The following is an 11,867-nucleotide window of genomic DNA, read 5'->3' as shown; positions in this document are numbered from 1 at the left end:
CCGCGGTTCTCATGCTTCTCATGGGGTGGGGGGGATGGGAGTGAAGCCTCCCTTTTTATACATTAAGTGGGATTATAGACAGGGATTATAGCCTCTTCCCTCTGACTTTTCTTTTTGCAAATTCTTAACTGCAGACTGGGCTGCTGTGGGGGACGGGGGAATAGTTTGTTTTCTCCTTGAGTTCATTTTGGATCCTTTTCTTTGGTACGACTTTCGCTGCTGCAGGACGGAGCGTGCCTTCCCCATGTGTGTGGAGCCGGGGCCGCCAGCCTGAGCGGAGGCACCGCTGATCTGGCTGCCCTTCCAGTCCTGCTGACAAGACCCTGTTTCAGCCAAGTGCAGGGAAACACATTTGGGGGGTTTAATTTCTGTTCCATTTTTCCGTAAGAGCCTTATTTGAGGCCCCACAGACAGTGGTGGGGGAGAGGAAACGGGAAGCCCTCACCCCCAGTCGTCTATTCCAGTGCGTGTGTAACATTCACAGCCCAGACCACAGATGTGTCTGGGGGAGCAGGCGTTCCTCATCACCATCATGTTTTGCAAAGGTTAAAGATAAAGCAAAGATGAAAAACAAACACAAAAAAATCCAAAAAAAAGAGAAAACCCAAGAAAAAAAGAGAGGTACCCCCTGGCCTCTGCTTCAAACACCTGAGAGGGAAGGTGACTCTAGGTGCCTGGGGGTTCCCTCTGGGTCCACAGAGCCTGCCTTTTGTCTGGCATTGCAGGATGGCACAGTGTTGGGTAGGCTGTGGGTCTGGCCACGTGGCCGAGACGGTGGGCGCTGGTCAGGGTGTGTGCCACGCCCCACACACCTCAGGGCCAAGCAGGGGTGCGGCTGGCCGTTCAGGTCCAGGCCAGTGGGCCTGGTAGCACACGTCTGTTCTCCGAGCGGGGGCCAGATGACTTCCTTCCCTGGTTTGCAGCTGTCTTCAAAGCCCCCAAGGAGCTCTCTTTTCCACTCCTTCAAGATGCCCTCCTAAACCAATGTGGCAAGACTACTGGACTTCTCTCAATGGTACTATCCTCAACCCTTATTATCTTGGCTTGCTGGGGGGCAGGGAGAGGGCCTCTTCCTCTGGGCAGCACTATCTAGGTAGGTAAGTGGGGGCGGGAAGGGTGCATAGCTGTTTTAGCCGAGGGGCGTGAGACGGGCGTCCCCAGGTCTAGCTAGGCTGTCAAGACCAACAGTCCAGGGTTGGTGATGTTGAATGAGACATTCGTTTTTACCTTGTGGACGCTAGTGCTGTAGAGTTCACTGTTGTACACAGTCTGTTTTCTATTTGTTAAGAAAACTACAGCATCATTGCATAATTCTTGATGGTATTAAATTTGAATAATCAGATTTCTTACAAACCGGGTCTCTCGTCTCCGCTCTTTCTGGAATGCGAGTCTGGGCTGTCAGTCCCTCCGGGTGAGTTCTGCCGATTTCCTGCTCCTCAGGAGACAGTGTGACTGTCCTGAGGATCTGGTGACGAGACAGGCTCCTGGGATGGTGACCAGTTTCAAATGGGAGCCTGAAGACTGAGCCACCAAGCATGTGGAGGGACCACCCTGACATGAGCCCCAGCTCCCGGGGCTGGCAGCACACCCCTGCCAGATTCTGGGTCGCCACATCTGCTTCTCCTTCACCTCCTCCCTCTCCCTTTCCCCTGCTGTGAGGAAAAGAATGAAACTGCGGCAGTGGTGGCCAAGACCATATGGAAATTGGTTAGAGGATACTGGTAATTCCCGCAGTGTGGGTGTCAGACCCACTGTGGCCATCTGGCTCCTGGACACAGAGCAACATTTGTAGTGGTCTCTCCACTGGTAATCAGATAAGTCCTACCAGGTTGGAACCTTGGAACTTCTGGGGATAAGAGAGACAAAGTCCAGAACAAGTGGAGAAGAGAAATACATGTGATCAGCAGTGACCAGACTAGAGAGAGTATTGTGGTGAGCCCAACACAGAGGTGCTATGGCAGCACCTCACTCTGCAGCGGGATCAGGAAGGGCTTCCTGGAGGAGGTGACGTAGGCTGGATTCTGAGTATTACATAGGCTAAGAAGGTTTTGTTTCAAAAGATGAGAACAGCATTTCCAATGGAGAGAGTAACTTGTACAAAGGCACAAAGGCTTGGAAGCAAGAAACAGACTAACAAATATGATAGATTACAAAGAACACCCATGACTGGGGTAGACAGACATAAGGAGACTGAAGGCAGCTGAGGGGTTTGAGCTGGTTGTGGACCCTCTGCTGGGTGGCGCGCGTCTGTACCACGCTGAACAGAGGCTCTATACCATGCCTTTGAGGCCTTCACTGCCCCCCAGTGTTGCCAGAGGTCTCTTTGGTGGCCGCGGTTTCTCTAGCCCCTAGCTCAGTGCCTGGCGTATTTCTTTTCATTCAGAAAAACAGTGCCAGCATTGCATTATTCTTGATATTAAATTTAAATTTCCTAATAATGAGCCATTAAACACTTTCAAGTGAGGGTAGGTATCAGATTGTCACTTGAAGAGCAACAGTATATGAACTGTATGAGGCAGGCTCTGCATACACTGCTTTATGGACATGATCACTTAGCCTCAGAACAACTCAGCAGGTAGACCACACAGGGCAAGTCGGTGCCAGAGCTGGTTACGGCTGTTCCAGAGCCCCTGCTCTTTCCATTGCCTGGTGCCAGACTCCCTCTTGGCTGTCACCCCCTCCCAACCCACTCCTCGAGGCTCCAGGGCTCCCCATCACAGTGTGAGGCACCCCATCTACAGGTTCCCCGATCAGGCATCTCTTCTCTTCCTCCCTCACCCTCACAACTAGTCACCAAACCCTGCCCTTTTGGCCTCTTCTGCACCTGTTTGATTCTCTGCATTTCCGGGACCCGCCCTCTCCTGCCTGGACTGCTGCCATGCCTGCTCCCTGGTCTGCCTGCCCCCAGCCCTGCCCCAGCCAACCCATCCTCGGCATTGCCACCAGAGTGATTCTGTTAGCAGACGTGACCACAACACTGTCCTGACAAGCCCCGGCCAGGCCTTCACAGTCAGCCCAAACTCCATGGGTTTCTGAGGCTGCAGGACCCTGCTGTGCAAGTAATTTGAAATAGGTATTCTTCATGTGATTCTCACAGCAGTGTGTGGGGTGGGTCCTATTAGGCCATTTTGTAGATGAGAAAATCAGGCCTCATTCACTCATTCAACAGATAACTTGAGCACTTGCCGTGGGCTACTCATCGGAGCACAGACTTCTGCCCAGGTGGTGTTTATCCTCTTAGCAGGAGGATAACATGCACACAGAAAATAATACATGGATATAGTTTGTTAGAAAACGATAGGTTCCTCAAAGCAGGGAGGAGATTAGATACACAGGGAAGGTTTGGTTAATAATCAGGGTGGTCGGAGGAAGCAGCATTGAAAAGATGGGATTTGAGGAAAGACAAAGCTGCTGATAGATTGGCCTGAATGTCTTTGAAATGAGCATCCAGGCTAAAGGAGCAGCCGCAGCAGAGGCCCTGGGCGGGAATGTGCCTCCTGGGTTGAGGCACGTGTGGCCGTGACATCGTGAGTAGGGGATGGGAGAGCAGTGGAAGATGAGGTTGGAGAGGAAATGGGGCAGCTTCTAGGCCATTGGGAGGACTTTGGCAGAAATCCCGGTGTGGTGAGCAGTGGCTAGATACCAGTTCTGTCTTGGAAGCAGAACTAAGAGGATTTGTTTACAGACTGGATGAGAGAAACGAGTCAAGGTTGACCCCACAGTTTTGGTCTGAGCAACTGGATGAAGTTGCCATTTACTGAGATGGGGAAGCTGTACATAGGAGCTGAGGAGTTTGGAAATTTCAGGAGGGTCTGCCTGACTCTCCAGAGCTCTTTCCCCACTGCTCCCTGCCCATAGCTAGAGACAGAATCAGATGCATAGAGGAAGAAATATATATATTTAGAAGGAAATACACCAAAAGCTGTGAGTGTGGGTGGCTTTTTCCTTCATAATTTTCTAAGTTTTCTGAAAGACTATTTTAAAAAGGACAAACTTTTAAAATAGTATACCCAATACTTCATTTTATTTCACCATGCTATGCCTCTTGGGGGAATCTTAGTTCCCTGACCCAGGGAATCAAACCCATGCCCCTGAAATGAAAGCGCGAAGTCCTAACCACTGGCCTGCCAGGAAACTCCTGACACTTCATTTTTTGGAACAACAAAAATCTTCCATATAGAAGTGTAAAACATTAAAGTTTCCACCGTTTCCTTGCCCCCCAACTCCCTGGGGGGAATTCCAATTTATTCTTTATTCTTCTGGGCATTTTATATGAATCTTGAAACATGTGTAAACTTTATTTTTATACAACTATCGTCCTGTTGTTCATAGCTTTCTGCAAATTGCTCTTTTCATATTAGTGGGAGCTTCCTTCCATGTTTTTACCTGAGTGACTGAACTGAAACTGCTACATACTCTTCTATTATGGATATGCCATAAAATTTTTTAATGGTTATTATTGTCGCTTTTTTATTAAAGGAAAAAGTAGATACAGACTTTCTGGGTGCTATAGTGGATAAGAATCTGCCTGCCAATGCAGGGGTCACAGGTTCGATCCCCAGTCTGGGAGGATTCCACATGCCATGGAGCAGCTAAGCCTGTGAGCCGCAACTACGGAGCCCAGGAGGCTTAGAGCCTGTGCTCCACAACAAGAGAAGCCACCTCCACGCAAAGCCCGAACAAGGAACCAAGGAGTAGCCCCTGCTCACCACGGCTAGAGGAAGCTCGTGCACAGCAGTGAAGACCCAACACAGCCAAAGTTGAAAAGTAGATGCGTACCTTTTCTTTAATAAAAATAATTTAAATCATGCCAACAGTCTTAAAAGACACAAAACCAAAGGTAAGGTTTCCTCCCTCCTCCCCACAACAGTTGCACTCCCTAGAGCTTCTGATTTTAGTCGTTTGGGTGTAAGCAGTACATCTTCCACAGTAAGCTGCATAGTAGCACACCTGGTGCTGCTGCTGCTGCTGCTAAGTCGCTTCAGTCTTGTCTGACTCTGCGTGACCCCATAGACGGCAGCCCACCAGGCTCCCCCGTCCCTGGGATTCTCCAGGCAAGAACACTGGAGTGGGTTGCCATTTCCTTCTCCAGTGCATGAAAGTGAAAAGTGAAAGTGAAGTCGCTCAGTTGTGTCCGACTCTTCGCAACCCCATGGACTTTGGCCTACCAGGCTCCTCTGTCCACGAGATTTGCCAGGCAAGAGTACTGGAGTGGGGTGCCATCGCCTTCTCTGACACCTGATGAGTCCTCACAATAAAACCTGTGGAATTCGGTCAATTTAGGTGAACTCCCACCTGTTCCTCTTGATTTTGTTATATATCTCTTTTCATTCTTTACAAGCTCTCTCATGACTAAACAATATATTTAAATATTTATTTCCTGATTTATCATCCTTTTGACTACCCTCTATGAAGAATGAGAAAATTAGCTTACTCTCCTTGATTCTCCCTCCTCCAACTACCATTTTTTTATTTCTCATTGTCAAGGTTTATAATATTTTCTGATCTGTTGGTGGAGAAGGCAATGGCACCCCACTCCAGTACTCTTGCCTGGAAAATCCCATGAATGGAGGAGCCTGGTAGGCCGCAGTCTATGGGGTGGCTAAGAGTCGGACACAACTGAGTGACTTCACTTTCACTTTTCACTTTCATGCATTGGAGAAGGAAATGGCAATCCACTCCAGTGTTCTTGCCTGGAGAATCCCAGGGAAGGCGGAGCCTGGTGGGCTGCCATCTGTGGGGTCGTACAGAGTTGGACATGACTGAAGTGACTTAGTAGTAGTACTAGTAGATCTGTTGGTATAATTGTCTGATCCTAAATATCAAAAACCTATAAACAGCATTTTAACTGGATGTTTATGAAAAATCTTTCAAGCATCAATTTCAAATAAGTCTCTACTTTTTTCTTTATTTCCTTCCCTTCTGGAGCACACTCCACTCCCACAGTTTCTTTTACAGCATTTTGAGCCTTTTTCTTTACTTTGGTAGAATACCTCTCACAAATTTTTTCTCATAGGATTATAAACTTTCTGATTATTATATTCCTAAAAATATCTTTTTCTTACATTCACTCTCAGTTTTAACTTTGTCTGGCATGGGCTTCTTTATTGGAAAAAAAAAAAATTGGGGATATCCCTGGCTAAGTGATACTGGGGATATCACTGGTTAAGACTCTGCACTTGCAGAGCAGGGGAGCACGAGTTGTGAGTTCAATCCCTAGTCTGGGACCTAAGATCCCACATGCTTTGCAATGAGGCCCCAAAAAAAAAAGTTTCCAGAAACTTTTAAAGCTATTGTTTCTAGTACTGTATGAACCAGTTGTTGAAGGAGGAGGGTTATATATCACTGTTGATGCTTTGCTAACAGGTTTCTTTATCAAGTTACCTTGATATTTGCTTGATCACCAATTTGATTTTTTTAATTGTAAATTCTGAACTTAAACCCAGTTCAGGCTTCACTTGGGAAGAATGACCCTTGACTCAGGGATCTTGGGCTTGTGCTTTTCTCAGCCCTGGTTTATCCATCAATCTGAGTTCATCTACTTACTATCTTTCAGAATTTTTCTGTTTTGAGAATCCTTTGGAGTATAGCTAATATGAGTATCTAAATTGGGGTTTTCCCCCAAAATACTTATTTGTTTAGGTCACCTTTCTCCCTGTCCTGATTGGTAATGCCTCCTTTTTATCACATTTGAAGTTCCTATAAGTACAGAGTCCACTCTGTACTCTGGGCCTGAAGTTTGTTTCACTTGTCCGTTCATCTAGTCTAAGCCAGAACTACTCATTTAACTTGCATGCTTTGTTTCATTATCTGACACAGCTAGCTAGTCCCCCATCATTATATTTTTTCTTAAAACTAATTAGTGCAAAAAAATAATAATAATTAGTGCCAGTCCCTGTTTTTCCTTTACTAGATATTAAATTATTTTTTGAAAACTCCATCCTCAATTCTGATTGCAGATTTTATTGATAAAATTGACAACAATGTATCTGAAGAATATATTTTAATGTAAAAGAAAGAAAACCTGATTGGACTCTAAATGAAGCCTAAAATTTAAAGTCAAAAGTAAGCTTGCCCATCCAGCCCTGCTGAGAGGGAGGAAACACTATCAGATGTGTGCAGCCATCCCAGCTTCTAGAATGGGGGCTGTAAGGCAGGCAGTGCAGGCTGTTAGCATCCCCAGGGTCCACAGCCCAGTGCTTTAGATGTTATGCTCTTCTTCAGCTCTTGGTTCATCTCTCCTTGAACCTTTCACTCCAGCCTTATCTAAATACCAGAGTTTCTCAGGCACACCTTGCAAAACCTTTGTAACAATCAAGGGGTTAAATCTAAATCTTTCAAATCAATAAGAACAAAAGTAAACACCCTAATAGAAAAACAGGCCTGGACACAAATAGGCAATTTACAAAAGAAGATACACAAATTCCAATAAAATAGGGGAAAATACTCAGCCTCACTATTAATCAAAGAAGTACAATCGAAGGAACAGGAAGGTACTAGTCTGCGACAATCAATGGACAAACAAATGCTAATATGCTGTGGGGATTTGAACACCCAGGTGGCGCTGCTGGTAAAGAACCCACCTGCCAATGCAGGACACCTAAGAGACTCTGGTTCGAGACTCCATGGGGCCCGGAAGATCTGGAAGAGGGCACGGCAACCCACTCCAGTATTCTTCCCTGAGACTCCCATGGACAAAGGAGCCTGGTGGGCTACGGTCCATAGGGTTGCAAAGAGTCAGACATGACGGAAGCAACTTAGCACACACGTGCATATTGCTAGTAGGGATATAATCAGCTTCTATCTTTTTAGGGGGAATATTTGCCTTGTCTATCAAAGGCTGTAAAATATGCTTTGCCTTTGATTCAGTGATACAATTTTAGGAATGTATATAAAGGAAACGATCATACAAACATTTAAAAAAATCTATAGGCAAAGATTCATGGCAGCATTGCTTATAATACTGAAAAGTTAAAAACAACCCAAAATAGACAAACACAAACATAGCCTACAGCCTGGCTCAAGTGAATTTGGAGGCCATCAGTATATACATCACTTGGTAACATTTTAGAAAATGAAGCTCAGGCCCCACCCTAGACCTACTGAATCAGAATTTGTATTTTGACAGTTTCTTAGGGCATGTGTAAAAGAAAAAAGCACAGGCAAAGATATACACTAAAATGTTAGCAGTGATTTTTCCAGGTGGTGATGCTCTCTGTTTGGTTTTCTGTTTGTTTTTATTATTGTTGTTGTTTGCATCAACTCCCCATCCCCACCCCAGTGCGCACACACGCACGCGTGCGTGCACACACACACACCTTTATGGACTTCAACTGTAAAAAAGGAATCTCCATACTATTTTTCCCATGCTAGTAGTTGGGGCCAAAAACATAGAAAAGGTTCTGGAAACTTCAGGACAAATGAGGGTCCTCCACCCCCTGGCAGGACAGATTAGATCTGCCCCCTCCCTGGATGCTTCTCCCATTCATTCTCCAAACAGCACATCTCCCAAAGAGCAAATCTGATCTTGTCAACCCTCCTTAGAACTATTCTGAAAGTGAAAATGTTACTCATTCAGTCTTGTCTAACTCTTTGCAAATCTATGAACTGTAGGCCCGCCAGGCTCCTCTGTCCATGGAATTCTCCAGGCAAGAATGCTACTGCTGCTAAGTCGCTTCAGTCGTGTCTGACTCTATGCGACCCCATAGACGGCAGCCCACCAGACTCGCCATGCCTGAGATTCTCCAGACAAGAACACTGGAGTGGGCTGCCATTTCCTTCTCCAGTGCAGGAAAGTGAAAAGTGAAAGTGAAGTCGCTCAGTCGTGTCTGACTTTTAGCGACCCCATGGACTGCAGCCTACCAGGCTCCTCTGTCCATGGGATTTTCCAGGCAAGAATACTGGGGTGGATAACCATCCCCCTCTCCAGATGATCTTCCTGACCCAGGGATCAAACCTGGGTCTCCCACACTGCAGGCAGATTCTTTACTGTTTGTGCCATCAGGAAAGCCCTGTAATCCAATTTCCCAATGCCCCTGCATTGGCAGTGCAGTCTTTTTTTTTTTTTTTCCAACTTTTTTGATAAATTTTATAAAAAATTTCAAACATCAATAAAGTTGAAAGAACTTTACAGCAAGCACTCCTAAATCTACCATTAAATTCAGTCATTAACATTTGTATACTTACTTTACTCCATATTTATCCATCTATTTATCCCTCTATCCATAAATCTATCTTAGTTTTTTATGTAATTCAAAGTAAATTTCAGGTATCAGTACATTTCTGATACTTCAGATGCTTTAATATGCATATATAACCAGAATTCAATATTTTCCTCATAGCTTTTTTTTTTCCTGTTGATACAAAGCACAGACACAGATGCACAAATCTTAGATGTTTTTTAACAAAGTTTTGACAAATGCAAACAGACTGTGTAACACTGACAGCATGCTTTATCACAGTCATTGCCCAATCCAAAGTACAATCACTGATTTTTTTTTTTTCCAGAATAATTTTGCTTGTTTAGAAATTCTTGTGAAAAGAAAGTGAAAGTGAAGTCATGTCCGACTCTTTGCCACCCCTTGGACTTGTAGCCCACCAAGCTCCTCCATCCATGGGATTTTCCAGGCAAGAATACTGGAGTGGGGCAGTGCAGTCTTAACCACTGGACCACCAGGAAAGTCCTAAATGTAACCCAATTCCTTAAAGGCTACAAGGTCCTGTTGGATCTGCCCTGTCATTCCAGGGCAATGAAGTGTATTTCCCTCGGGTGCCTAGTTCTCTCCCATCCTTTCACACATCGTTCCCTACCTTTGCCTGGAAACTCAGCCCACCACCTTGCTGACTGCCTCCTAGCCCCAGGCCTCCTGAGGCCAGGACATCATCTCTTCCAGGAAGCCTTCCCAGGAATGGTTGCTGCTGCTGCTGCTGCTAAGTCACTTCAGTCATGTCCAACTCTGTGCGACCCTAGAGATGACAGCCCACCAGGCTCCCCCGTCCCTGGGATTCTCCAGGCAAGAACACTGGAGTGGGTTGCCATTTCCTTCTCCAACAGAAATGGTTAGGGGTCCCAATAGCATAGGCACCTGGTCTATGGCGCTACAATCGGGTTGTCAGATTCATGAGGGCTGAGGCCGCATCCCCGTGGCCTTTGGTCTCTGCATTGAGTGGGGACATTTTGAGGCCCAGATTCAGTGACATCCCTAAGGTGTCTGCTGGCTCTGTCATTCAGTCCTCTCAGGGGTAGTTCTGGCTCAGAACATGGCAGCTGCCTGGGACTGGCTATTTTTGGGTGTGCGGCCCAGCCCTTGGGAGGATGATGAAAGGAGTACATATTTCTTTAAAGCAGAAGACACCCCTACTCTAAGGAGGATGCCCCTCACAAACATGGGCGAAGCCCTTCGGCCTGCCCCAGGGCCTGCCCCTCGATGGTCCCTGTTGCAAATGCATTTTCTTGTTCCTCTCCCTCTGATGGGCACTTTGTTTATGAGAATGTGTCCATGGTAGACAAATGCAGAGGTGTGGTGGGAGGTGCCTAGATGCCCTTCCTGGCACACCTGAGCCAGGACAAATCCTCACAGAATCCTCTTTTGGCCCCTATCTTCCCCACCCTCGACCAGACAGCCTCATATCCAGCTGTGCTGTGGGTCCAGTAACCATATCACTGTGTTGATATTATTCTTGCTTCTTCAGCTATTCCCATACTAAAATAGGGCGGAAAAAAAGAAATTATGTAGGCAGTGGTGGAGAAATTAAACGCAAATTGGCATTATAATTATTGTGTGATTCATCTGTCTCCTCCACTGGACTGTGAACTTTTTGAAGATAAGGACCCTTGCCTTCCAGCCTAAAGGAGGGACTCAATAAATGTTAAAAGGATAACAGGGCTTACTAGTTTGCGTTAGTGGTAAAGAAACTGACCACCCAATGCAGGAGGCATAAGAGATGTGGGTTCAATCCCTGGGTCGAGAAGATCCCCTGGAGAAGGAAATGGCTACCCACTCCAGTATTCTTGTATCTTGTATTCTCCAGTATCCCCTGGAGAATCCCATGTACAGAGGAGCCTGGAAGGTTACAGTCTATAGGGTTGCAAAGAGTCAGATACCACTGAAGTGATTTAGCACAAAAAAGGATAACAACAGACTGGTTCAAGATTGGGAAAGGAGTATGTCAAGGGTGGATATTGTCACTCTGCTTATTTAACTTATATGCAGAGTGCATCACACAAAATACCAGGCTGGATGAATCACAAGCTGGAATCAAGTTTGCCCGGAGAAATATCAATAACGTCAAATATGCAGAAGATACCACCATAATGGTAGAAAGTGAAGCGAAACTAAAGAGTCTCTTGATGAAGGTGAAAGAGGAGAGTGAAAAAGCTGGCTTGAAATTCAGCATTCAAAAAAAAAGATCATAGCATCCAGTCTCATAACTTCATGGCAAATTGATAGGAGGAAAAGAAACAGTGGCAGACTTTATTTTGGGGGCTCCAAAATCACTGTGGATGGTGACTACAGCCATGAAATTAAAAGACGCTTATTCCTTGGAAGAAAAGCTATGACAAATCTAGACAGTATATTAAAAGACAGAGACATCACTTTGCCAACAAAGGTACATCCAGTCAAAGCTATGGTATTCCCAGTAGTCATGTACAGATGTGAGAGTTGAACCACAAAGAAGGCTGAGCACTGAAGAGCTGATGCTTTTGAACTGTGGTGCTGGAGAAGACTGTTGAGAGTTCCTTGGACAGCAAGGAGATCAAACCAATCAATCCTAAAGGAAGTCAACCCTGAATATTCACTGAAAGATCTGATGCTGAGGCTGAAGCTCCAATATTTTGGCCACTTGATGTGAAGAGCCAACTTATT

This window comes from Bison bison, unplaced genomic scaffold, assembly GCF_000754665.1.
Source record: "Bison bison bison isolate TAMUID 2011002044 unplaced genomic scaffold, Bison_UMD1.0 scf7180017864484, whole genome shotgun sequence".
Classification (NCBI taxonomy): domain Eukaryota; kingdom Metazoa; phylum Chordata; class Mammalia; order Artiodactyla; family Bovidae; genus Bison; species Bison bison.
The sequence above is the reverse complement of the archived record's forward strand: the minus strand, read 5'-3'. Positions refer to the sequence as shown.